This window comes from Callithrix jacchus, chromosome 1, assembly GCF_049354715.1.
Source record: "Callithrix jacchus isolate 240 chromosome 1, calJac240_pri, whole genome shotgun sequence".
In the NCBI taxonomy this organism is placed as follows: domain Eukaryota; kingdom Metazoa; phylum Chordata; class Mammalia; order Primates; family Cebidae; genus Callithrix; species Callithrix jacchus.
In genome coordinates this window covers 3,807,151-3,835,000 of record NC_133502.1, presented here as the reverse complement: position 1 = coordinate 3,835,000, position 27,850 = coordinate 3,807,151, and the positions used below count along the sequence as shown (strand labels likewise).

The following is a 27,850-nucleotide window of genomic DNA, read 5'->3' as shown; positions in this document are numbered from 1 at the left end:
TTCAGCCACATAGCTGCTGATCTACAGGTGGTATTATTTTAGGTAGACACAAATCCAAGGAGATTGTTTTTAGAACTTGGAAACACAGCAAAGCCACTAGGTGATTCAGTTTGAAGTAACCTCAATTCATCGATTTCCAAGTAAAAAAACTGTACTTTCTTCTTATACAAGATTATTATAATGGATGCAAAAACATGTAGAAAATATTTAGATGATTTCAAATAAATTCTGCATATAGCAGAAGATGCAAAGTAAATTTTAATGCTGAAAGCAACACATGGTGGAGAATGGGGTATCTATTCCCTCCATCAGTTATCCTATGAGTTACAAACAACCCAGTTATACCCTCTACATTACTTTAAAATGTAAAAGTAAGCCATTGGCTATATCGACCCTGTTCTACCAAATAGTAGGTCTTACTCATTCTATTTTTGTGTGTGTTTGCCCACTGACCATCCCTCCCTTCATCCAGTCATCCAGTACCCTTCCCAGCCTCTGGTAACCATCCTTCTACTCTCTACATCCATACATTCGATTGTTTGATTCTTAGATCCCGCAAATATGTGACAGCATGCAATGATTGTCTTTCTGTGCCTGGCTTATTTCACTTAACATAATGATCTCCAGGTCTATTCATGTTGTTGCAAGTGATGGGATCTCATTCTTTTTCTAAAAAAAATTCACATTGCATTCCAGTTTCAAAATCTCTCATCTATGCCATAAATAGGTACACCACAAAAATTAACAAAAAAAAAAAAAACCATTGAAAATAATAAATAATAAAAGCAGCACAACATTTGGGGTCAATAATTAATTATGAATGACATAATTATGTTGTCTCTAAAATAATTTTATTCATATAATATGTAACAGTGGTCATATTTTAATTTTGGATAAAATGTTAAGAAAAATGGCTATCTGTCATTATCTGGTCATGCTTTAGTGCAGTTTTAAGAGAACAAAATGAAATTAAAATATGTGTCATCTAGTGGCCAAATAACTTATTGCCATTTAATTATATTTGGACATGGAGAGGGGGCAAATATATGTTTAAAATTCCTCCTTCCTTTTCCAAAGGAGATAAAGGAATACAGGTAATGTCAAAGAAAATGTGTACAAGAAGGGGTTAAACTACAAGGGAGGCTTTATTCAAGACTACACCAAATAGAAGTTAAGACCACTTCAAAAGGAGATTGAGACTGACTGAACTCAACTCTGTTGAAAAAAGTGAAAAAGTTTATAAGCACTGGTATAAGAGAGTGGGAAAGCACTGGAGGAACTCAGAGGAAGTTTAGTCAAGGTGATTACCAAAATTTTTGGTGAATTGGAATGTATAAAAATTAGGCTACCCCTCCAACCAACTGAGAAGGGCATTATATTCCTTGACCTGGGATGGCTCACAGTCCATGAGAAAGACATCTTTAAATTATAGAAGTGTCAAGAGGCTGGGAGAAGGTTTATGTCTCAAACAGAAAGAGGAAGAATTTACAATTGCACAATTTTTTTTTTTTTCACCCAGGCTGGAGTACAGTGGTGAGATCTCAGCTCACTGCAACCTCTGCCTCCCTGGTTCAAGTGATTCTCCTGACTCAGCCTCCTGAGTATTTGGGACTACAGGCATGTGCCATCACAGCCACCTTATTTTTGTATTTTTTTGTAGAGATCCAGCTTCGCCATGTTGGCCAGGCTAGTCTCGAACTCCTGACCTCAAGTGATTTCCCCACCTCAGCCTCCCAAAGTGCTAGGATTACAGGAATGAGCCAATGCACCTGGCCTGTTCTTTTCAAAAGAAGAAAGAAAGAAAGAAAGGAAGGGAGAGAGGGAGGGAGGGAGGGAGGAAAATAAGAGGACTATATTCAGAAAGAAACGGCTGTAAAGATTAATCCAGCTGCTCGTAATCCTAAGGCATTCTTTGTCAACACACACACGCACATACACAGGCACGCATGCACATGCACACACATACACACTATTTTTCCTGCTTCACACTGTTTTATGTGAACATGGTGGATTTGTCCATTCTCACATTGCTACAAGGAAATACCCAAGACTGGGTAACTTATAAAGTAAAGGGGTTTAATTGACTGACAGTTTCACATGGCTAGGGAGGCCTCAGGAAAGTTACACTCATGGCAGAAGGGACTGCTTCACAGGATGGCAGGAAAGAGAATGCACACCAGAAGTTGAAACGCCAGATGCTTATAAAACCATCAGATCTTGTGATAACTCACTCACTAGCACAAGAACAGCATAGGGGAAATCGCTCCCATGATTCATTACTTCCCTCAGGGTTCCACCCATGGCATGTAGGGATTATGGGGATTACAATTCAAGATGAGATTTGGGTGAGAAACAGCCAAACCATATTACATAATGCATAGTAAATGGTTGTAACAATGAAATTAGTTTTACCATAGTAAATGTTTGTAACAAATGAAATGTATTTGCTAAGGCAAATGTCAAATGATGCTTAGTTTTGTTACTATATGATTACTTTCTATTTATTATAATTAATTGATCACCACTCAGGACAGAAAAGAAATCATAAAATATGTAAATGGAAAAATGTTGGAAAGCCAAGATATGTATTAGAAACCAAACTATGCATTCAGGAATAATTGAAGCACAGTTGAGATTTTTTTTTCATTGATTCTGCTATCTCAATTTCTAACTATTCATAATTTGTGAGAATCATGCTAATATTTTGCCTATAACTCATCTTACTGACTGTCTTGGGGATATCACAAGAGTCGGTGAACCAAATAATTATCTGGAAATTCTGAATCTGAGAATTTAGTTTACTTGTTGGATTGTAACCTTAATTGTTGATTCCAATTTTGTATTTTTGTAGCTTTTGGATATCATATTGAGATGTTTGATACTGAGAAATAAACTTAACCATAAAATTATCATAAATATGAATAATGAAAATAACTGGAATGGATATAATTATTTGATGGCAAATTATTAATAATTTTTAAACAGTTAAATAATTTAAAAGTGATTAATTCATTTATTAATTTATTTTCTCTGAGCATCATCTTTAGTCTTGGAGGAGATTAATTATGTTGATTCTAAGTAGTATAAAGCCTGTTATACAGCTGCCTATACAAGTTGTAGTAAAGTTCTGTCTAATGCCATTGATTTTCAAAGTGTTAGTGTTTTATTGATACTGTTATAAATATAATATTCATAGCATGTAGTAAAGATAAAGAATGCACACATTCTCTAAGAAGAAAAACATAATTTCTTGGAGTAGAATAAATTAAGGAAGAAATCTCTACGCATAGGATGCCACTCTTAATTTGATCAATTATCAAAATTCAGCAACATTTTTATTTTTGCAGGTATCTTAATGTAAAATCTATATGTTTGAATTAATTTCTTATCTCTTAAAATGATACATTTACAAATGGTTAATCAGTATTCTGCAAATTATTCCAAAAAGAGTACATTAGGATGAGTGGGACTGATACATTTGACTTTTTCAGTCATTTCCAATATGACTTTTTGGTGCAGTTAGAATTTCTTACATTCTACACTACTGTCTTTATACTATATTGGGCCCTGGAACAAATATCTTGTCACTGACAGGACTTGGTTGAATCTAGTGAAATATTGAAATGTATTTGAAATAAAATAAATTTTTTCTCCTTTTTTTAATTCTCTTTATTTAACTATCTTAAGATTTTTCAATTAGTTAGAATTTAAAAAACATGTTTTACTTTTTTAAGAAAACTGTATTTCCTCACTCATACTAGCATTAAGGAAATAATAAGATGCATTAAATCTATTTTTTTATTTTATGAGATGGAGTCTTGCTCTGTCATCCTGGAGTGCAATGGCGGGATCTCAGCTCACAGCAACCTCTGCCTCCAAGGTTCAAGTGATTCTCCAGCCTCCCAAGTAGCTGGAATTACAGGTGCCCACCACCACGCCCAACTAATGTTTGTATTATTAGTAGAGGTGAGGTTTCACCAGGTTGGCCAGGGTGGTCTCCTGAACTCCTGACCTCAGGTGGTCTACCCCCCTCAACCTCCCAAAGTGCTGAGATTAATTTTATTTAATGTTTTCTACAACTTCCAGATGACAAAGATACAAGAACTTTAAACAGAATAGTATTTAATTTTTCTGATTTTTATCCAAGAAACACAGAAAATAAATGGAAATGAAAATATTACATGTTAAAAATGACACAGATAAAACAACTGCAGCTATTTTTCATAGTGGCTTATTATATATTCTTGTCAGGGGTATGTGTACCACACAGCTGACACTTGATCTTCTGTGATGCAAGGAACAGCCACAACATTTTATCCTGTTCAGGAAAGATGACAGGTACTTGCACAAATCTTTTCAGGTGCTCCTGAAATCTCTATCAATACTCATATAAGTTATTTCATGGCACCTACATGTTGAGACTTTTATCAAACACCTGATTAAAAGCATTGATTCCTGTTCTGTGTCTCCACTATGGTTAAGTATCAGCCCCTAGTATACTACCTAACAACTTATAAACTCTTTTCTCAAATTTATGGAAGTTTCTCAACATGAAAAACTGTTTTGAGTATCTTCTCATTCTCAGATTAAAATAAGGGCACTGGTAAAGATAATTACATAATTATAATGAGCACCATTAAAGCCTTTCTTTCTCTTAATGGATTTAAAAAGCAATTCTAGAAAATATATACAAAATATTTAGCAACGAGAATAATGAATTATTAATACATGTTATGAAGCATATAACTCTTAAATATATTATGCTTAATGAAAGAAACTAGTCATAAAAGACCACATTAATCAGTCCATTGATATGAAATGTCTAGCACAGGTAAATCTATAGACAGAGAATATAGATTTATATTTGCTTAAGATTACGTGAGGAGAAAGACGATACAGAAGTGATAGCTAAAAGGAATAGGACAGGGAGACTTTCTGAGGTGAGGGAATGTTCTAAAAGTGACTGTGGTGATGGTTACACATATGTGAGTATACTAAAACTATTTTAATGTATACTTTAAATGAGTGAATTTTATAGTATGTGAATTAAATTTCAATAAAGTTGTTAAAACAATTCATGGATGAATATATTAATTAGCCACCAAAGGATACAGGGCTTGAATTTTTGTTTCATATATTTTAAGAGTCAACAAAAGCACAATGTGTGTGTGTGTGTGTGTGTGTGTGTGTAAACAAGATAATATAGTGCAAGTCTTTTTTATGTTTTCATTTATTTTATTATATGACAGCTTGATGTGACTGCTAGTTGTAGCATGACTTTTTAATACTTTTAAGTTTTCCATAATGAAAAAACATGATTGTGCAATTTCCTTTTGTTTTAATTTAATTTAATCTTATTCATAGAAGCCATTTTACATTTCCTCTGATAAAATATTTTAGGGAATAGGTGAGGAAATCTGTAGCTTTATTTGAATTTTTCAATGGAGAAAATCATTTAAAATTAAAAATTATTTAAAATTAAAAGTTGAGGGGGGAAATAGGGGAAGGACAGTGGGGGATGGGGAGTTGGGAAGAGAGAGCATGGTGAGAAATGCCAGATATAGGTTATGGGGAGGAAGGCAGCAAATCACACTGCCATGTGTGTACCTAGGCAACAATCTTGCATGTTCTTCACATGTACCCCAAAACCTAAAATGCAATAATGATATATTAATTTATTCTTAGATTTAAAATTTATAAACAATATACAGAAAACTAAGAATTTATCTGATAACTAGCAAACATTAGTAATGTAGAATCATTGAGAAAAATCCCAGTTGCACTCATATTTGTGCAATATTTCATTTCCATTTACAGATTGTAGACTTTATTATGTTTCCTTCTTTACAGAAAGATTCACTGGAAACAATTTCTAAGAAGGTGCTCAGCATACAAGAAGTTTTTTAGGGACTGCTCTCTGGAACAAAAGTCATTAAAGCATAAGCAAAGCAAGACTGGGCAGAGGAAGAAGTGAAGCTGAAGTCAAGTGGACACAGAGTGTCAGTCCATCCCTTGGACAGCTCTGTAGCTCACCCTCAAAGCTGTCTCACACTGAAGCAAAGGGTGTAGGACTTTGACTCCCTCAACACCCACTCAGTGGATCTGGCTGTCCCAGGGAGTGAAACATTTCCTTGAATGAGGCAGCTCCCTTTTGTCAAGGGAAACCCTGGGAGGGAACTGTGCTGTGTACCCTTGGGGTAGCCCTCCGAGAAATTGAGAAAAACAGGCGCCTGCACCCTCCCAGCGACTGAGAAAGCAGATGCCTCCACCCTGAGGGGTGCATTGGGGTCTGCACTCACTACAGTTTTCAAAATAAAATGGATAAACTCAGGGAAAATATTTAATACATATATACTTCATATAAATAATTATGTTAAAACATGGTGGAAGAAATATGAAAAAATGTGAAGTGTAAAAACAAAGAAAATTTAAAATGCAAAATAGCATTAAATATAATAATAAAATGCATCTTTTCATGTATTTTATGTAACTGTTGAAAAATTCATTCATATGCAACATTAGCACACATACTGTATTGTTAGGTAATTGCAATAAAGTTAAATACTATCTCTAGAAATAAGCAAGCAGAATATTTTACTTTCTTCATATTAGATCGTCATAGATTTCTTTTGACTTTTGACCAAAATTTGCAAAACAAATACATTTTTATGACTTAAAGTGATGAAACTTTCTTTAGTTCTATATATCTTTAATAAATGTATAAGGTCTGTATTATTCAACAAAATTTAGTGCTATATTTATTTTCCTGTCACTGTATATTTTGTTAGCTGTGTCTCCTCAATTCTGCTGTAAGACTCTTGAGGGTAAGATCATATCTTCTTTCTTTATAACTCAGAATAACAAGAATGGCACTATGATTCTAGATGCTAAATACATGCTGGGTGCTCAATTATCCCATCGCATTTTTGAAACCAGAGATGTTCTCTTCTAACCATTGCAGGGCTTGTGACAGGGGAGTGGCCTGATTCAGTGCCCTGCTGCTCAAACCGCTTGGGGAGCATGCAGAACAGAAGGTCATGGGGAGTACTTTTTGGACTCTGACCCCATGGCCTTAGGGTTGAGTGTTTACAGCTCCTGAAGCCGCAGTGGGCATGTATAACATATAGTGCACTTTTTGGGCTTTGCCTTCTGAAGGCAGCAGGCAGCAGGCAGCTTGTGTTAAGCAGGTTGATTAGATCCTCTGCCATATACACAAGACAGGGGCTTTCTATATTCCAGGTTCTTGCCCTAGTATACCAGAAAAATCTGATCACATGTGGGCTTGGAGAATGAGTGCAAAGTTTTATTGAGTGGTGGAAGTAGCTCCCAGTGAGATGGATGGGGAGCCAGATGGGGATGGAATGAAATGTGGTCCTCCCCTGGAGTTGGGCTGCCCAGCAGCTGCACTCTCTTCCATCTGACCCTGTTTAATTCCACATCCTTCTGCTGTGGGTGGTCTGCTGGTGTCTGTCAATGTGCTCTTCTGCTCTTCTCAATGTTCAGCTGTTTGCTTCTGTGCCCATTAGGGTCTTGGGTTTTTAGCGGCACAGAATGGGGGTGTGTGGCATGCCAAAAAAACAACTTTTTGGGCATGAAACAGAAATGCCTCTCCTCATTTAGGTTTGTGAGCACAGGATGGAAGGTGGACTTGGCCCTTCTCTATGCAGCACTTCCCTTCGCCCCTCCCTCATCATTTTTAGAAACTTGTCTTTGAGAAATTTAAAAAATACAGAAGAGCAAGAGGGTATAAAAATAATAAAATAAATCACTTGTATCCTCATACCAGAATTGATAACTATTACTATTTTATAATTTTTTAAGAAAAGTATGACTTCATTTTTTTCATTAAATAGCCTATACCTACCCTCAAGCATCCACTCACAATCTTTCAGTAAAATAATTTAAGTACATTTTATAAGTTATTATTAATTTGTCTTCCTTATTATTATATTTCTTTGCAGATTTAGAAATTTGGGTTTGCCCACACATTTTGATTAAGAAAGGCATTCATATTTATTTATATTTTCTCATCTCCACCTTCCTTTGTGCATCTCCTTAAATTTACAATATAATGATTACCTTCACTAAATCTTGTGTAGCCCGCATCTAGACACAGGTCTAGGCATATCAGCATGGTGATGATAATAAAAATAAATAAATAAATAAATAAAAGAAAGTTCGGTCCTGAAAGCTGATATCTTGTATCTATTCTAGTTCCCCTTAGTGAGGCTGTCAAGTTGTCTTCCTGAAATTAAAAATGTTCACAGAATACCAACATTGGCCATGGTCTATCTGTGATCCTGATGTAACAAGACAATAACAAGAATATTCTGTAATCAAGGACCATGAAAACAAATACGCAATGCAACCAGATAAGTGATCAAGCATCCCTCTCTCCCAGCTACCTGGAGTGATTACTGCATCTTCACCTGTTTGCTGATAGCATCGACTTCAAAACAGTCTCCCATTTCCGTGCCCTCTCCTCCTATCTCAATGCTCCTCTAATCTTCTAACAAGTGCTTCCTGACATCTCCTTCTGAGACACACCATTCCTGATATCACATCAAGTACTCAGCATAGCTTTCTCTGAATTTAACTGCATCCCAAGTAATCTGACTTTTTTTTTTTTTTTTTTTGCATTGACGGTATTAAGGAATATCTTATTTCTATTTTTGGTCTTAAGGTTTTGTCTGTTTTTCTTCTCTAGGCCCAAATATATAGCTCCAAGAGGAATTTAGCTCCAGTATCTTTTTTCATCATCTTTTTGTAAATTGAAGAATAATATTCCTGGTCTCTGGCTTCCCGCAATAAATTTGGATCCCATCTTAAGAGAAATATTTTAAACACATTTATTATACTACTTTGGATCAAAAGCCTAGCAAGTCTACCTCCTTAGTCTGCTCACCATGCTGGTTTATATTTTTATGGCCTTCAGATATGTCTTGTCTGCAATCCTCATTAAAACCTTTTGGTTTCCTCTTTATCTGTTAGTGTTTTGGGTAGAGAAACATTTAAACATAAGCAAACCAAGCCATCTCAACCAGTGAAAAAGCTCTTCCATATACATACATATTTTTGAGACAGAGTCTTGCTCTGTGGCCCAGGCTAGAGTGCAGTGGCAAGATCTCAGTTCATGCCCTCTCCGCCTCCTGGGTTCAAGTGATTCTCCTGCTTCAGCCTCCCGAGCAGCTGAGACCAGAGGTGCCTACCACCATGTCTGACTAATTTTATATTTTTTGTAGATACTGGGTTTCACCATGTTGGCAAGGCAGGTCTCAAACTCCTGACCTCATGTGAATCACCCACCTAAGCCTCCCAAAGTGATGGAATTACAGGTATGAGCCACTGTGCCTGGCCCTCTCAATGTTTCTAAACAGAATAAATGTAACGTTATTCATAAAATCAGCAACTCTTTTGACAGCAAGCACAAATCTATGCCTTTATTCTATCCCAAAAGCAATTTTCTCATAAGTATATTGTTCTTGTCTACATTTTTCTTCTTTCCCACACTACATGTGCAATTATGTGCAATATATTTTTATGTTTTAAAAATTACATAAATGCTTCATTGTCTTTGTATCATTCTGCAATATTATTTTTTCACTTGACATAATTTCTAATCTGTCTATGCATCCACAGTTTCAAGTGTTTACTTTTAACTGCTGCATGGTATCCTCGTCGCTAGAGAAAATAACCATAGTATTATCATTCATATCTATCTATATATCTATCTTTGCAGTAAAACCGCTTGAGCCAGGGAGGCAGAGGTTGCAGTGAGCTGAGATGGTGCCACTGCACACCAGCCTGAGTGGCAGAGTGAGACACCATTTCAGAGAATAATAATAAAATAAAACAAAAATGGTACAAATTTATAATTTATGTATAGAGTAAAGTAATTCCAAAAGGAAACTAAAGATTGAACATAGACCTCTCCCAACAAAAGGAGAGGCCATCATAGTGAACAGTCATTTGTAGTGTGTTGGTTTTTTCCTACCAGAAGCTAGAAAGTAGCCAAATGAACAACAACCTGACAATCACTGACTTCAAAGTAAAATAGAAAGTTTTCTAGGAGACCCAAGGCAAAGTTTGACAATTCCTGTCTTCTCATATAGCTCACTAGTCCGACAGTATTCCAACAGCTAGGTTTCAGTGCCAACTTTCACTTTTAACCAATTTAGTACATTAGCTAAGTCAGTAATTAATTATAAGGAACATCTACCTAAATTTAAAAACAAACTCAACCTGAGCATCCTCTGATTTGAAATTGCAGTATATAGTAGTTTATTTCTATTAATTTGATATCTGATGAATATAGATATCTTATCTTTTTCATTCTATGTTTACTTTTGTTCTTCTTTTCAGATTTTGAAGATTTGTCTGGTGTTTTTTTCTATTCCTTCACCATCTATTGAAAAGATATGTATTCTAATTTTTCTTTTTTAATGATTGTCATTTTGTTATTAACATATGTATTAACTTTAGATTTCCTAACAACTTTAACTTCCTGCCAAATCACAATTCCTCAACTTCTGTTTTAAGCATTAATATTTTATTTACATAATATTTTAAAATAACATTTTATTATAATCTTAAAATTATTACCTAGATTTATATAGCTGTTGGAATAATCTATGCTTATTCTTGATTTTTTCACTGGTCTTTCTTTCCCAATCTTAGTCCATCTATTGTTTTACTGGTTTATGTACTTTAATAATATTGGGTTTATGAGCAGTAAAAGTTTTTAGCAATTTAAAACTAAAATGGCTTTTTTTCAGTCTCACTTATTAAGAAAAATACAGCTAATCGTGGCATTCTTGGTTTGACTTTTTTGGCTTAGCGTATTAAAGACATTACTTCTGTGTATTTTGCTCACATAAGAAAACTAACTTAATCTCACTGCCATTCTCCTGTGGCTGTTCTCAGTCTTCATTCTAAAGTCTTCCCTCTTTGCCCTCTCTGTTTCCTGAACCTAGTGTGTCCAAGTTTAAAAATGTATCTTTCTCAGTATACATCCAGTTTTCAGATATGGCGATTTATGTACTTCTTTAAATTCAAATCATTTTCTTTCACTTAACCTGTTCAGTGATCCACCGTTCACTGTTTTGTGATCTCCCATGCTGCTGCTTTGCTTTGTAAGCTCCTGATCACTTACATTTTGCAACTAGTTTATTCGTTTGATCTCTTTACCTCACCTGATGCATTTTGAAACATTTCTTCAATTGTATTGTCTACTTTGCTAATTCTGACTTCAACTGTGGGCAGTTTTAAGAGTTCCTATAATTTTTTCCAATGACTATGGTCAAGTTGTCCTTATGTCTATACTCACGTCATCTCTATTATCTTCCTGCCCTACTTAAATTTTGGATACTTAAAAATGCTTTTACATATTTTTTCAGGATGCACTATTAATCTAATTTAATCAAGCATAAATTTGTCCATTTGTTGGACCTGTTGCTAATCATATCAGCCTTGACTCAAGCATGGCACTGGGCTTCTTCTTGCTTCTTAAAATATTTTGTGAACTCATTTTGATTTTTTTCCCAAACAGACCAGCTCTATGGGTTGTATAAGCTCTTCATTTCCTATCTATGACTTCACTGCATTGGGTCTCTCCAACTGCACACAGATGTAACACTGCTTATAAGGTGAAAATGCAGTTTCTTGTCAGGCAGATGTCCTGTGTCTACCCCCAATCCTATTTCTTTCACTAATGAGTAAAATCTAAAATCTTTCGAGATGTAAGCTTGGAACAGGAACAGTGGGAGTAGCTACTTGGCCCTAATCCACAGTTTCAGAAACCAACACTCGCTCAGCTTAATGTACAGAGCCTGGTTTTATTTGCAGGATATGTTGAGCTCTCAATCCAAAGCAGGCATTAAAGCATTGGTTCTTACTTTTCACAGGTTCTCACTTTCTATTCAGCTCACCTTATGGTTAGACCCTCAACTTAAGGTTATAGATTTCCTCTTTATGAAAGTCTATGGTGATTGCTTTTGCTTAGTATTATCATTATTAATGTATCTAAATTCCTAACACCTACCCTTTATGTTTATCTATGTTTGGATCCGAGACAGGATGTTCTCATTGCAGCAAATATCAGAGTGGCAATATTTCATTTACCTGTTAGTGTTTCTTTGTCTGGAAAACTCAATTCTTACATAAAGGATCAAGTTACTATCCTACAATTCTTATTATCTCTGAATTTAGAACAGAATTCAAAATAGTAAAAGAGTATGGCAGATGAACAACTGGGTATATTTCATGTAAACTGTGGGACTAAAGGAGATTCTGATAAATATGTGAATAAGGAAGAACAGAGAGATGAGGATTAGTAAGAAGAACAGAAGAAAAAAGAGGAGAAAATATTCATAAAAGAAGATCTTGTTTTTCCTCTAACACAAACGTAGATATTTTCCTCTAAGGTGAAAAGGATGTCACTTTTTTCCATACATCACCATAAATAAATAAATAAATAAAACATCAGAGTCTCTTATCTATATTTCTTCAAATTATATATGGCTAGAAAACATGAGAAAATCTGGTTTTCTTTCTTCTAGAGATGATTAAAAATATTTGTTTCCACATTAATAGTTGTCGATTGGCGTAGCTGTCTATATTGTTATTTACAAAGATTTGTACCTTGCTTTCAGGCTAAGTGAAGACAATCACTTATTGAGGAGCACACAGTTAATACCCCAGTTACAGGATACCAGTAAAAATACGTGTGCACCTATCCCTCCTTATGTTCCTAATGACACCGTTCAGTTTAAGGTTACAATAACAAACTCTGATTGTAAAGAGCTCTTTGAATTAGCTATCAGAGACTATTCATCTTTCTATTCCCCCTAGTGTTAAGCACAATGCCTTTCCCATTGTAAACACTGTAAATATTTGATATGTATCTTTCTCATAGCATTTACTCTCAATCCATCTCTCTCTTCAACCCAATAGTAATGAATAGTAATTTGGAATTGCAACACACACAAAATAATCAGATCTAGCTGTCATCATCGTGCCCATGGTAAAATGCTCTCTACTTTGTCAGTTTAAATTAGTTCTTTTATCTCAAATCCCAATAGTACTACCTTTAAGCTCTTTTCATCCTCCATTTTTATCATTATCCAGTTCTGAGTAAATTTTATGAAATCTACTGGGACAACATTTGAGAAGCTATTGTTCCAAAAAGTAGGTCAGGGCTCTTTTGTCTATAAGATTTTCTTATCTTTTTAATACAGAGAGTTTAGTTAATGTAATCAAATTTTAAGTACACATAAAAATCTGTGTTGGTCACAAAAATAATAGTAAAGATTGCTTATGGCATTTTTTTCTATAGAAAATAATTCTGTTTAAGATAATTATTTCTTGTTCTGTCTTAAAAGTTTCGTTACTGACAAAGCAAAATGAGCCTAATTATAAAATTATCTCACAGTTCCTTGTTCCTTATGTCACCATTAGAGTAAAACTTGAGCTTAATGTGATTCTGAAAGTATAAGATGGCCTAAATACTATTCATTAACTTATTTGTTTTGTAAATTTACTGTGTACACAAGAAAGAAGATGAAAAAGTTCAGGTTACTATACTCTGTTCTGCAAATAATTTTTTGTCAAAATACAGATTATCAGCAAATGCAAATAGGAAGATATGCAAAAACTAATACATGATTATTAATGAATTAATGAATAATAAATGCAATGTATATTGACTCTATAGTGCTATGATGTAAATGTCTGTACTCCACAAATTCATATGTTAAAATTCTAACTCCACAGGTGATGGTACTAGGGGATGGAGCCTTTGGCAGATGATTGGTTCACAAAAGCAGAATCCTCACAAAGCGATTAGTGCCTTTACGAAAGAGAGCAAGCCAGTCCCTTTCACTATATAAGGGCACAGCTAGAAGGTACCACTTATAAATCAGAGAGTGGGCTCTCATTAGACTGAATTTGACAGTACCTTGATCTTAGACTTTCCAACGTCCTAACTGTGAAAAATAAATCTCTGTGTTTATAAGCCACGCAGTGCATAGTATTTTGATATAGCAGCCCAAAAAGACTAAGACACACACTTCTAATGTTCAGTATTTTTCAGTGATAAGTCTCACTCCCTTATATGAAAGTACAAAACAATTTAGAAATTTCCTAGTGCTACCAAACTGTGTTGTTGTTTTTCAGTTTAATCTGCATGGGTTAATTTTTCCATTCAGTGTAGGAACTTATTGACTCAGCCAAGAATCTAAAAACTGTGTTTGTTAGGAAAAAGAAAAAAAATGAAAGCAATTGGCAGACATACATAATCCAGTTATTGTTTGACTTAAACACTTTAGCTGCCAACTACAAGAAAAAGTGGAAAGAAAGGAACAGGAACGGCTTAAAATTTATTTGTTGATTTGGTAGAAAAATACAAAATAGTCTCACTACATTAACTGCTTTTCATGTTTTCTTGCATTATATATATTTTTACTCTTGAGGATTTTGAAATTATGGCTTGGTACGAAGTTACAATTTAAATCATGTAGTCATTCGTTGCTGTCATTTAAGAGAAACAAATTCCCTATGGATATAGAAGGAAAACAGAAGTTCTTGCAGCATCTCATTTATTTACCAGTGAAAGGAAGCAACTGGTTGACTCTACCAGAGAATTCAGAGGTACTTCCCAGCCAGGAAGGACAATCAAGGAATCTGAGAGTTAAAACATCTTCTAATATCCATTATTTTGCTAGAAAACCCTGTAACAGGCATGCCTTCCGAGAAGTCTAAAAGTTATGACTATGCTTTTGGAATTGTACGCAGAACACAGTCCAACCATCTCATCTTGTCAATGCTATTTCTTCCTATTCTTAAAGTGTAGTGACTGGACTTCCCACTGATCCTATGTGGTAACCGTAAGCAAGGTCCTTAAAAAGTGCTTTTTGGGTAATTTTTATGAGGGAGAAAACTATAGGACATATTCATCCAACGTGAGTAAAACCAACCTTTCTTTTGCAAAATATCCAAAAGATCCCACTGGGGGGGGGGGGGGGCGGGGAGAAAGAGAGAGAGAGAGAAAAACAACTTAAAACCTGTCTTAATGTCTCATTCTAATGTGGCCTCATTATATAAAATGTGTTCCAAGAGCCAGTTTTTTTATGGTTTGTTAGATCTTCAATGTGGCCCCAGTATCAGGGTCTGAAAAGATCTATGATTTTATCAACACATTTCCTAAAGTGTTTTGTGTACCACTAGATTTAGAACCAAAGTGCTTGTAAAAATTTGAATATCATCTCATACCAGTTGAATTGGAGCTGTTAAGTGTAAAATTTTGTTTTAAAATCAAAGGGGCTGAGCCCAGTGGCTCACACATGTAATCCTCAGGCTTTGAGAGTTTGAGAATTGCTTGAGGTCAGGAACTCCACACCAGGCTGGGCAGTATAGGGAGACCCCATCTCTACCAAAAAATAAAACTAGCTGGGAGCAGTGGTTTGCACTTGTAGTCCTAGCTGCTCAGGAAGCTGACACAGAACGATCTCTTGAGCATTGGAATTCGAGGCTGCAGTGAGGTATGATTGCACTCTATTCAGCAACAACAGAACATAACACTGTACCTAAAATAAATAAATAAAATCAAAGGAGCGAGAAATTTGATTTTTGAAAGTCCCCCCAAGTGAATTTTATGCATACTAAAATTCAAACACTACTTTTTATAAACTTAACAAGATAGGTACTTTCATTATCTGTCTCATCATCAGATATCTATAATCAGCCGGACACATTATCAAACTCAGAGATAAAATTTAAAATAACACTAAAACTGGGTAAGAATCTGTACTCACTCTGAAGTCACATGGGCTCAGCTCTCATTTTCAAATCCTCTATGCAACTTCAGGCAAGGTACTTTACCTCTTTAAGTATATCTATCGTGGTCTATCGTGATTGCAAAAATTTCATAGTGAACCTATAAAGAGCACTTGACACTAGTCAAAGTCAAGTCAAACAATAAAAAGAATAATAACACTTACTGAATACTTAATATATGCCAAGTTCTCTCCTAAGTGTTTTACACATCTTAACTCATTTAAACCTCACAGCAAAATGGTAAAATGGATGAATTCGTACCTATGTTTTACAGATGAGAAAACCAGGGCAACGTGAGCTAATTTCTTTACCCAAAATTACAGTTTGTTAGTGGAAGGACCTAAAACTAAAGTGTCAGTGCAAGCAATTTACTTAAGAAATGCAGGTAATCTTCGTAGTACAGTAAGAAAGTGACAGAGAAAAGCAAATTCAGTTAGTAGAGTCTTCGCCATAAGATGACTAATGTTGTGGGCCACTGAAGTTTAATATCATGGGGAAAATCTGAGAATTGTGAATGCCACACCTAGGAATTATCACAGCTGGGGGACAAGGATGTTGAATTAATTTTAGAGCAATGACCAAGTCAATAGTTGAGGCAATCTTTTGTGAAGTTTAATTCCTGGGCCAATCACACGTGGGTAATATTACTTTCCGTATATAAAGAAGAATGGCAAAAAGAGCCATCAGATATACACTTGCAGACCTTGACGGTTAGATGCAAACAGAAGCAGACAGCAAGTTACCAGGGATGTGAGTTGGACATAAAGTGCCTCTGCTGTAGAGACCCAGCTGGAATTGTCTTTAACTCCAAAGCATAAATTCATATCTATTATGGTTGATTGCTTTTACAGATTTATCCCTGCATAAACATAGCTCTAACAGTTTCAAGATATTTCTTAAATGTTTTGCTATTGAAGGCCATTTTTTTTTAGCTAAGAGGGCAAAGTTGTTTATTAACTTATTTATTTCTAGGTGCTAAATGAATCAAAATGCCTAATCTCTCGAGGAGAGAATAATCTCTCTTCTCAAGGAGAAGATCTTTTTATAAGAAATATAAGACACATTTTCAGATTCCCAAGAAGACATAATTGAGCTGTTAGAGAATTTCATATGGAGTTAGAAAACTTCGCATTCTTTCTATCCTTTTATGCTCTTTAGTCGTAGTTTTAAATCAGCATTTAATAGAGTCAATCTATACATACTTTTTGAATGCCTTCTATACTATAATCTGTTATAGGCACTAGGTTTAAAGGCAAAGCTATATTTTAAGACTCATATTGCATAGTGAGAAATAGAAATAAGAATACACAAGATAATTTCATAGAAGGTTAAGTGATATGACAAACATAAATAAAGACTATGTAAAAGGAGAATCACTGTATACAAATGGCTACTTTTGCTTTGCTGATTAAGAAAAGCCTCCAGAGCAATTAACTGAAGAGAAAAATGATGATAAGTAAGGCTTGCAAAATTCAAGGGAAATTTGGAGCTCATGAGAATAATCAAGATAGAAACATAGAGCAATAGAAACTTAAATTTAAGTCAGGAAAGAAAGGAGTTTTTAAAAAAAGCTTCAATTTATTGGGAAACTATTATGTATCTGAAAACACATTTTGTTAATTCCTTAGCAATTTTGCAAATTATGTTATATGTGCTTTCTAAATTGGAAAAATGTGTGATAAATTAAAATTGGATTAAGATCACACACAAACACTGGAGGTAAAATCTGAGCCCGGATCTAACTTGAATTTCCTTTACCTTTTCAGCGGTCTTTAACAATGAACGAGCAGAGGATTCATCTGAGGATACACTAGCTTAACACTGGAAGATTCAGGATTAATTGCTATGGGTCTGTTTTAGGCATTTAGAATTACTGCAGGAAGCATTATCTCCCAGTAATTCTAACTTGCAGCCAGGCAGTGGCCCATTGTCCTGCATCTTATTTTGAACAAAATAAAAGAGAATAGAGATTGGCATTCTGGTAGGCATGTTGTGCATGTCATCTCATTTAAGTCCCAAGTGAATTCTGCAAAGTATTATCAAACTCACTTTAAAAAGAACAAACAAGGTCAGGCTTAGAATATTTAAGCATAGTGCTAGAAAGTGGCAGAACCTGGTTACTGCTAGCATATTTGATAAATGTCATACTTATAAAACTATTGATATTCATCAAATATAGTGAATACATGAAAATTCTAAAATTCATATAGACAGACACATAGAAAGGACTCCATGGGCTTCACAAAGTCCATGGCCAAAGTCCAGATATGGACTTATTTGGCCAAATCAGTATGATCATCACATTTTACTTACTCTAGGAAGATTAAAGAATAAATTATACATTATTATTTAATAACTTACAAAGAGATGTCATCAAGAGAAGGAGTTTATCTTCTTTATATTACCCAGCAGATGTTTAGTATCATGCTTTACACATCAATGTGAATAAAATGATATGAATGCCTATCTGCTAAATCCACTCCGCTGTTTCTCCTCTTAGAGTCTAAAACACAGATTTCCTTTTGGAGTGGCATTTGGACTGTGTTGTGGGCGGTTCCCTCATTGAGAAGGATGGGATAAATAATGCGTGGGGGAAGACGCTCTGCTTTAAAATTGTGGTGTGCTACTAAGGCAGTTCAGAATATGTGGGGCAAGATTTCCAAGATAAAGGAAACCAAGAGAAACTACAGAGCTCATACATTATCTGCTTTTTCCTTCGGGTCAATTCTTAATTCTAGGGTCAGTAAACTTTTTCTGTAAAAGGTTAAATCGTAAATATTTCAGGCATTGTGACCTGTAAGGTCTCCTACTTTTTAACTCAGCTGCTATTGTAGCAATGCACCAGTAAGAGAATATTTAAAGAAATGGTCATGCCTGTGTGCTAATAGGACTTTATTTATAGAAACAGAAGCATGCCAGATTTGCCTTTTGCTCTGGGTAGAAACAAATGTGGTTTGCCAACTTCCAATCTAGGTGAATGAAGTGGATTTAGTGGATTTCACGACCCACCAAAAGTTTGGAGGGGAGATTAACTCATCAATATCTTGAATTTAGGTTGAAACATTTAAAAAGAGAAAAGAAGAAAATAATGTGACTCTCGCAGGATCTGAAAACCAGCTTTAAATTATTTCAGTTCTGAATAATCTTGCTAAATTGTCAGTGATTTTGCTGAAGTCCAAAACCCCATCCTTCTAGATGACATAACTATAAATATTCTTGGTTGGAAGGTTTAAATATCCGAAGTTTTAAATTATATGTATCATGTATACATATGTATGTGATGCTTGACAAGAAATGAAAAATAAACAGGTACATTGAAGACAAATTTTCATGATCAAAAACAGGATAGTGAATCTATACAATAGAGTTGTTGGAAGCAGACTGTCATTTACATTTAATATGTTCAAGAAAGAGAAGTCAGATTTGATCATTTTAGGAGATAGCCAGAAAATTTAAAGACAAAAAGAAAATTTCATAATTGAAAACTAGTAAAATTCAATGGCTGTGTTTAACAGCAGATTAGATCTAGCTGGATAAAGAAAAAATGAAATAGAGTATAGATCAGGAGAAAATATTGCCCAAAGGTCAAAAGGATCAAGAAGGTTAGACACACAGAGACCAATGTGACAAAATGTAATTACAGTCCAAAAAGAGGAACACAGAGAGAATGGAGTACAATATATTAAGATATATTTGACAAATAAGGGTTAAGAATTTAACAAAATTGAAAAAATGCACAAAGTAAAATTGAGAAAAATATCAAAGAATTTCAGAATCTTGGCCAACTTTCAGCAAAGCCACAAACTAAAAGCACACTTAGACACATCATTGGCAAAATGCCAAACCAAATGCAAAAGGACATCTTAAAAGTAGTCAAAGATGGGATGGGAATGGCATATTACTCTCAAAAGGTGACATATGAGACAGGCAACTGATATGTCAAAACAAACACTGAATGCCAGAAGACAAATGAATAGTATTTTCAAAGTGCTGAAATTAAAAAACTGACAGCTTTAAAGCCTATATACCAGAAAATAACCTTCAAAAAAGTGATGTAAAGTTATTTTTAAGAAAACAAAAATTACCAAGAATTTATTATCCCAGACCTACACCTAACGGCCCCACCAAATATAAAATAAATTTCTGAATGATATTTTTCAGGATAAAGGCAAAGAATCTTATTATGAAAATTCACAAATGCAGAAATAATATAAATAACATTTACCCAAAACATTAGAATACACTTTTCCTCCCAAATATCTATGAAACATTTGTAGCAATTGACCAAATGTTGAACTTTAAAATAGGTCTCACCAAATTTCCAAAAAGTAAAATGGTACATTATTTTCTCTTATGTGAAATTAAATTTGAGTTAAAGAAATTATTCAAATGTTTGGAAATTAAGAAATATACTTCTAATTGAAATAATAATAAAAATACTGAATATTTAAATTGGCAATATGTAGCTTAACTGTGCTTAGAAGGAAAGAATAATGTTTCCTTCTTTTAGCTTTTAAGTTCAGAGGTACATGTGTAGGTTTATTACATAGGCAAACTCATGTCACAGAGGTTTGTTATACATATTATTTTGTCATCCAGTTCTTACGGCTAGTACTTATTAGTTATTTTTCCTGATTCTCTCCCTCCTTCTACCCTCCACCTTCAGGTAGGTTCCAGTGTCTGTTGTTCCCCTCTATGTGACTATGTGGTTCCCATAATTTAGCTCCCACTCGTAAGTGAGAACATGCAATATTTGGTTTCTTGTTCCTGTGTTAGTTTGCTAAGGATAATGGCTTCTGGCTTCATTCATATTCCTGCAAAGGACGTGATCTTATTATTTTTTATAGCTGCATAGTATTCCATTGTGTATATATAACACATTTTCTTTACTCACTCCGTCATTAATGGGCATTTGTGTTGATTACATGTCTTTACTATTGTGAATAGTGCTGCAGCAAACATAAACATCCATGTGTCTTTTTGATCGGATGATTTATATTATTTTGGGTATATACCCAGAAATGAGATTGCTGAGTTGAATGACAGATCTGTAAAGCTCGTTGGAGAATCACCACACTGCTTTCCACAATGATTGAACTAATTTACACTCCTACTAACAGTGCATAAATGTACCTTCTTCTCCACAGTCTCACCAGCATCTGCTACTTTTTTGCTTTTTTAATAGTAGCCATTCTGACTTGTGTGAGATGGTATCTCACTGGTGTTTTGATTGAAAGCATAACTTCCAACTCAAATTCAGAAAGTAAAAAAGGCATTTAATCATGTATGTATTCATTATAGAAATTTAGAATTTAGGAAAAAAGGATATTGGACAAAATATAGAATATTTTTTCAAAAGTAGAAAAAAATGTTAAATAGAAAACAAATAACAAAAATTAGAAAAACCAACAGTTGATTTTATGAAGAAATTAACACAGTATATGAACCTTGGACAAGATTAAGCACATAAGGAAGAGAGAAGGCACTAAAAATGTAGTATCAATGCAAAAAGAGCATCCTTGCACCATTCACAGACAAAAATGTGGCATCAGTAAAAAGAAGATGAGGGTAAAATCATCCTGCTAAATTAGAAAGTCTACAAGTTTTATGCAGATAATTGCCAAATGTAAATTAAGAAGAAACAGAATTGAAAAGTTTTATGACCATTACATAAATAAATCATATTTAAAATTTCCAACAAAGAAAACTTCAGGCTCATATCCAAACTCACTGACAAATTCTACTAAATATTAAAGGAAGAAATCAGATCTATCTTAGGAAAAACCTTTTAAATGATAGGAAAATGGAAACATTTCACAATATAGTTTGCAAGGCCAGGATACCACTTTACTACCCACTTTGAAAAAGAAGAAATGAAAGAAATATGGGGTCTGTGAAACCTACCAGCAGAAGTCCAACTTTGGTGAATGTAGTAATTGCAAAAACAGAAAGAACAGCCATCAGATCTGTAAGAAGAGAAATATGAGGAGCTGATAAAACATCATCTGTCACCGTGCCTTTGGAGGTTATGAAGGAAATCAAGAGGCTCCAAATAGAAAAGAAACCCAAAGTTTTCAAGGCAGATTTTGACAACAAACAGTAAAGGGCCCCAACTCAGAATCCATGGACTACAGTAAATGGGGAATAAGAAGGATTGGAATTGAATCCACATCCCCTTGAAAATTTAACTAAATTTGAACAAAGTATGACAGGCATTGAGGTGCAGAAGATGTGAAACAAGAAATTACATTTGTGTCAGAGAGTATTTCAGTGCTCATGTTCCAGAAGCTGAAAAATCAAAAAAATCTGAAGTTGACAAGAGACAAACCAAACCTCCAAAATTGTTTGTACAAACTGTAAGAAATGCCACTAAACATGTACACTATTTATCAACTGAAACAAATTTGTCATTTTAAAAATTTAATATTGAAAAATTTTGCAAGACATTTGAAAACAATCTTATAAATTCCTAAAAGACACTACAAACCATAATAGTGTCATGAGCTCCATTGCCACTAATGCAAGTTGTTATCATCTCAAAGGGTGAAGTAATGTTTTAGTTTTCCAGCAGCCTGACTTTAAAACTGCAATTTCCACATTCTTCACACTCCATTATAAATTGTCATGGCAGTACACACAATAAAGGTGATAAACCACAAACTCCTGAGATTATACCAAAGAACCAAAAGATAGATCTCAACCAAGTTGCTTACCCTTAAAGAAAGATAAGAGATTAACCATATAGTATCCATAGAAGTCCTGACTCAGCTCTCAGAAGCCCCGTCAGAGAATTCTTCCCCATCAAAGTCAGAGAATGATGAAGAATCAGAGTATAGAACAGCCAGTTATCTCTTTTCAGGCCAGAATTAAATTCATCCAAGAGCGATACCAATGATTACTCAAGGTATGATTACTCTTGACAGTTGTTGCAATAATTTGCATCAGTTGCCACCTAAAAAAAATAATAGTTGGAGTATTGTAACCACTTACTGGACAGCAGCAAAAATTTGGTTTAGAAGGCCTATCATGTCAGGATGAAGCCCATAGTCAAATTGAAGAAGATGTTGCAATACAGTTGACACAACGTGTTTCACTAATTAAATTCAATTGTATAAAACCAGAGGACAAAAAAGTTTAAAGTACACTGATAAGCTTTGTTGCATGTAATGTACAGCAAAAATAGTCAAGAGAAGACCATAATACAATAGAAACCATCTTTGAATGTACAGAATAATCATAGTTCATTATTAATAAAGCAAAAGACCACAACCCAGAAAAAGACAAAGTCCGCCTCATCAGGAGACTGATGGAAAAAGAAGCCTATGGTTGCTCTTAAAGAGCAATTCACGCATCAGAAACTGACAACATTACCTTGTATCTCTCATGAGACACACTTACCAAAGTTAGCAACACCTCAGGAATGTAAATATTCCATGTTCTGGTGGAATTACAACAGTTTCTACCAAACGTGAAGAGGGAGTATGTTCATCCAGTGTTGAAACATCAGACTTTTCCACAGCAGAGTGCACAGATCAATCCTGGTGAAGTGATTACGCCATGAACTTCTTTACTATCCTTACAAAAAACCTGGTATCTATAACTAAAGATTCTGAACTGCCCACCTGCAACAACTGTCTTGATCAAGTTACATGAAAAGTCAAAGGTTCATATTATACACACCTGGGGCAGGAGCAGGTGTTGCTGCTGTCAGGGAAATCATGGAGAATAGGTGTGATCAAAAAGGAAACGTAGTAAGGATAGAAACAGTAGTGTACACTGGCAAAGAAGGAAAAGCTCTAATAGGTATGCAATTGCTAATGGGGTTGTAAGCAGAAACACTGGTACAGAAAAAGTTATCAGGTCTACCAGCATACAGGCCACCACTGTCCAACTGCTGTTATGGGGGTCTCTTCATGGTGTAGGATGGTATTCCTGTCCCAGTGGCTGACTGGCTGTACACAGAGCTCACCAAGAATCTAAGTTATACAACATGCATCCCACTGACAGAAAATGCACCCTCAATTAAAATCATACTTGTACATGTCGAGGAGTTGATCCAGAGATGTGTACAGCTTCATTCTCTTTTGACTGTTCATAGAGTATGTACTTTAATGGCAATACATTTGGTAGCAGCCCAAGCTCCAGAGATTTAGAATTGATTCAAGCTCTCCCTTACGCACATACTATGAAAGAATTACTAAAGGACTTAATCCAGAAAGACAATATATAAAAGCAGAATGAATCTGTGTGGGACGTGAGGCCATGGAAACAACCTTAAAGATAACATACAAAGTTTGGCTACACAATTAGCATTCCCCGTGTCACCTGCTGAGGAGAAATTGTCCCACCTTGATGAGCATTGATTAGACAGTAAGCACATATTTTGGATGCAAATATTGGTTGGGTGGTCATGGCACGGCTCATGACCAGTGTTGATTCAGTGTGCCCTGCTAGAGCTTCCCACTACGACTCCTATGAGCTCACAAACCCTAGTCAATCAACTCACCTCTCCCTTGTCTTTTACCAGTACAAAAACCTGAATAAGCCCCAACATAGTTCTGAACTAAACAAGAGTAAGTTTCAGGCTAAAGAAGTTAAGAATAAGAAAATGAAGTCCTCAGAGCAAAAAGACAAGGAAGCTAATGAAGGTCCTGAACGGTCCTCTAAGGAAATGATTTTAACCAAATTCCTTCTCATAAAACATTAAAATTAACATATGACAATGTTGTCACTACATTTCCTTATGCTCTCACACAGATTGTGGGGACGTATAGCCATTGGATCTGAAGGCATTTCTCACTCTCTTAATGTCCTTGCTAGTACAGTGAATTTTTTCAAGGTGCTATTAAAAGAAAATCATGGTGGTTTATTGTACCTCTATCTCACACCTTTCAAGTCTGAGGTTAAAAAAAAAATGAGGTAGGTATTCTTAACTGTCACTATATTTTAACAACCAGTAGAAGCTGCATATTTTAAGCAAAAATAAAAGTTTTATTGTTTTAAGTACAAAAAAAAAGAATATAAAACTCATTCTCAATTCAATAGATCTAGAAAAACTAGTTCAAAAATTCATTTTGTTTATGATTTTAAAATATAATTAATATTCTTAGTAGACTAGAACTAATATTAAATCTCCTTAATCTAGATAGACACATATGTAAAACTATACCTACTTGATATTCAATCACTACACATTAACTGTACTAAGCTAATACAAAATTTTAAATGTCCACATTCTCATTTCTCCTCCCTTAGAATATTTTAATACCTAGTTAACTGTGAAAAAACGAATTAAGGTGAACCCAGAAAATGCAAGAAGAAGAAAAGACAACAATGTACCCTATGTCTCATTCAATTACAAGCAATTTGGAGCTGTTCATACTTCACATTTTTCCAGTTGAGTGGTTGTTATTAGTATAACTTTTAGGTAACTCTTTGGTCAAATTTTGTAGAAACACTCTGATGAATAGCAAACATACTAAGAAAACTGAAGAGCCCTTTCAGTTGAAACCATTCAGCTTTAAAGGGTTAGTTAGACAAAGCTTTCAGAAAGGTTTGCTATAGCTCTTATCTGTATTTGCTTCTACAATAAATGAATCTCTGTCATTGTATAGTTTTCTTGATTTGCTGTCATTATGAAGTGTTGATATAAGGCAAGTGTTTGCTTGAAGAACATTATTACATCAATTTACAGAGAATTGATTCCTAACAACTCTGCTTCATTGAATAAAATCTTCTATCACAGAGGTTCAAGCTTAGAAACTTTAAAACATGGTCATTTCTGCTTCCTTGTCTTTAATAAGGTTTTGAATGTACCTTGTTTTAGCCCTCTGCTTTGTATTCTTTCCTATTTTTTTAATTAATCAACTTTTTTTAAATTTGTAGTTGACACATGAAAATTGTACATGTTTAGGGGATACAAAGCATAATGATTAAATCAGGGTGGTTAGCATGCCCATCTCCTTGAATATTTATCATTTCTTTGTGTGGGCAGTTTTTGCAGATGGCTGCTTGTTTCAAGACAGTCAACCTTATTTTATTTCATTTTTTTATTATGACATTTTTCAAAAACAAGTCTAGATTTTTATCCATTTCGTTTGCTTTTTTAATCAATAGTCTTTTAGTTGCAATACACAAAATTACAAAGGAAAATGCCATTATATTTAAAAGATGTTCAAAATTATGTAACTAGTTCTTCTTACAGGACACCTTGTGATGCTTAATAAGCAAGTAGATTAGGCATCCATCAATCAGTTAAGTAATTTTGCAACCAGTTTTCTCTATAGTACACAAAAGCAAACATCTATTGATCCTTCTATATGGGTTTTGGTGACACTTGGTAAAACAAAAGCATAGAAAACAAAACAGCATTTTCCTAATTTTTATTTCTTAGTTACTCTTCTTTGATTATTTTTCCACATTTTGCTTTACCAGTCTCCACTGCAATGTTCTTTTCTGTTTCTTCCATTCAGCAGGTAGTGGAAACAGAAAGAAATGAAGCTTAGAGTTGGTAATTTGAGACTTTACAGCATCATCCATTAGCCACAATTCACTGAACAAATTGGACACTTTCATAGACTACTTAAGTAAATAAATAAAAGTTTATTTGGCTTGCTTGTACTTTTTCTACTTTTTCTGGCATTCACAATATATTATATTAAATAATCTTCCTAATTACATATATTTTAATTTATAAAGATTATTCTAGGATTTTTCAAATGCCAGATTGTTAAGAATGGAGTTCTTAAGATAATTTAATGGAGAAGATAATTAAAATTTATGATTTATAAGAAAAATAACTAAGGCATGCTGTGATTTGAGTGACCCCTCCAAACTCATCTTTAAATTTATTCCCAGGCCAGGAGGGGTAACACATGCCTGTAATCCCAGCACTCTTGGAGGCCAGATTGGGTGGATCACTGGAACCCAGGTGTTCGAGAACAGCCTGGATAGCATGGCAAAACTTCATCTCCACAAAAAATACAAACACGTAGCTGACTGTAGTGGTGCACATCTATGGTTCCAGTTACTTGGAAGACTGAGGTAGAAGGATGGCCTGAGCCCTGGAAGTAGAGTCTGCAGTGAGCTTGCACTTAAGCCTGGGCAACAAAGTGAGACCTTGTCTCCAAAAAAAAAAAAAAGGAAGGGAGAGAAGCTTAATTCTCATGTGACTGTAATGAGAGATGGAGCCTTTAAAAAATGATTGCTTTATGAGAGCTATGCCTCCTGAATGGATTCATCCATGGATTAATGAGTAATTAAGGAAAAGGAAGTGGTGGCTTTATAAGCAGCAGCAGAAAGACCTGAGCTACCATGTTAGAAAGCTCAACTCCCTTGCCATGCAATGATCTGAACGGAATCTCAGTGAGTTGCTGAGAGCCCCCACCAGTGGCAAGACCATTTCCAGAGGACCATACATTTCAGAGGACTAATCTTGGCTATTAGATTTGCTTTGCCTGGACAACATGACTGGGAGATTATACCTATCCCACTTCTGGGCAGCATGGCAGAATAAGCAAAGATTTACTTTTATACCCATGGAAACTCTGTTATCTTGCCTCCTGTGTGGTCAAATGCTAAGATATAATTTACATCCCAGAGCGTCCCTCCATGGTCAGGCCAAAGCTGGGCTTGGCCTGAAACTGCATCCTTGCTTGGGCTATCCCACTCTTCACCAGTTTATCTGAAAGCATTTCTATAATAAACCTCTTGCACATGAATCCTGGTCTAATGATCTACTGCTGCAGAACTTGACTTAAGATAGATCATAAAGAAGGCCAATAGTCATAGCCGTATAAATCCCAACAGATTAAGTAAATTTTCCAAAATCATGCCACCAATGGATGCTAGGTCAGAAAGCTGGTCTTCTCTTTTAAATGAGGAATATTTTAAAGCACACAAACTATAGCTTACATCATATAATCGTATCTGGAATATAATTTTATATCTTCAAAGTGTCTTCATAATCAATGTTTTCATACAAAATTAGAGGTAATATAAGAGGTGATAATGATTTAAG

At 34.8% G+C, this 27,850-nt stretch overlaps 1 long non-coding RNA gene and 2 pseudogenes across 2 annotated transcripts in view; 2 read left to right on the top strand and 1 right to left on the bottom strand.

The window, feature by feature from the left end:
• Positions 1-27,850, bottom strand: part of LOC144578922 (uncharacterized) — a 156,325-nt gene that overhangs the window by 86,898 nt on the left and 41,577 nt on the right. The gene's annotated exons all lie outside the window — the stretch shown is intronic.
• On the top strand, positions 16,547-22,701 carry LOC100397557 (methylcytosine dioxygenase TET1 pseudogene; annotated as a pseudogene).
• Positions 23,154-24,618, top strand: LOC144576438 (methylcytosine dioxygenase TET1 pseudogene; annotated as a pseudogene).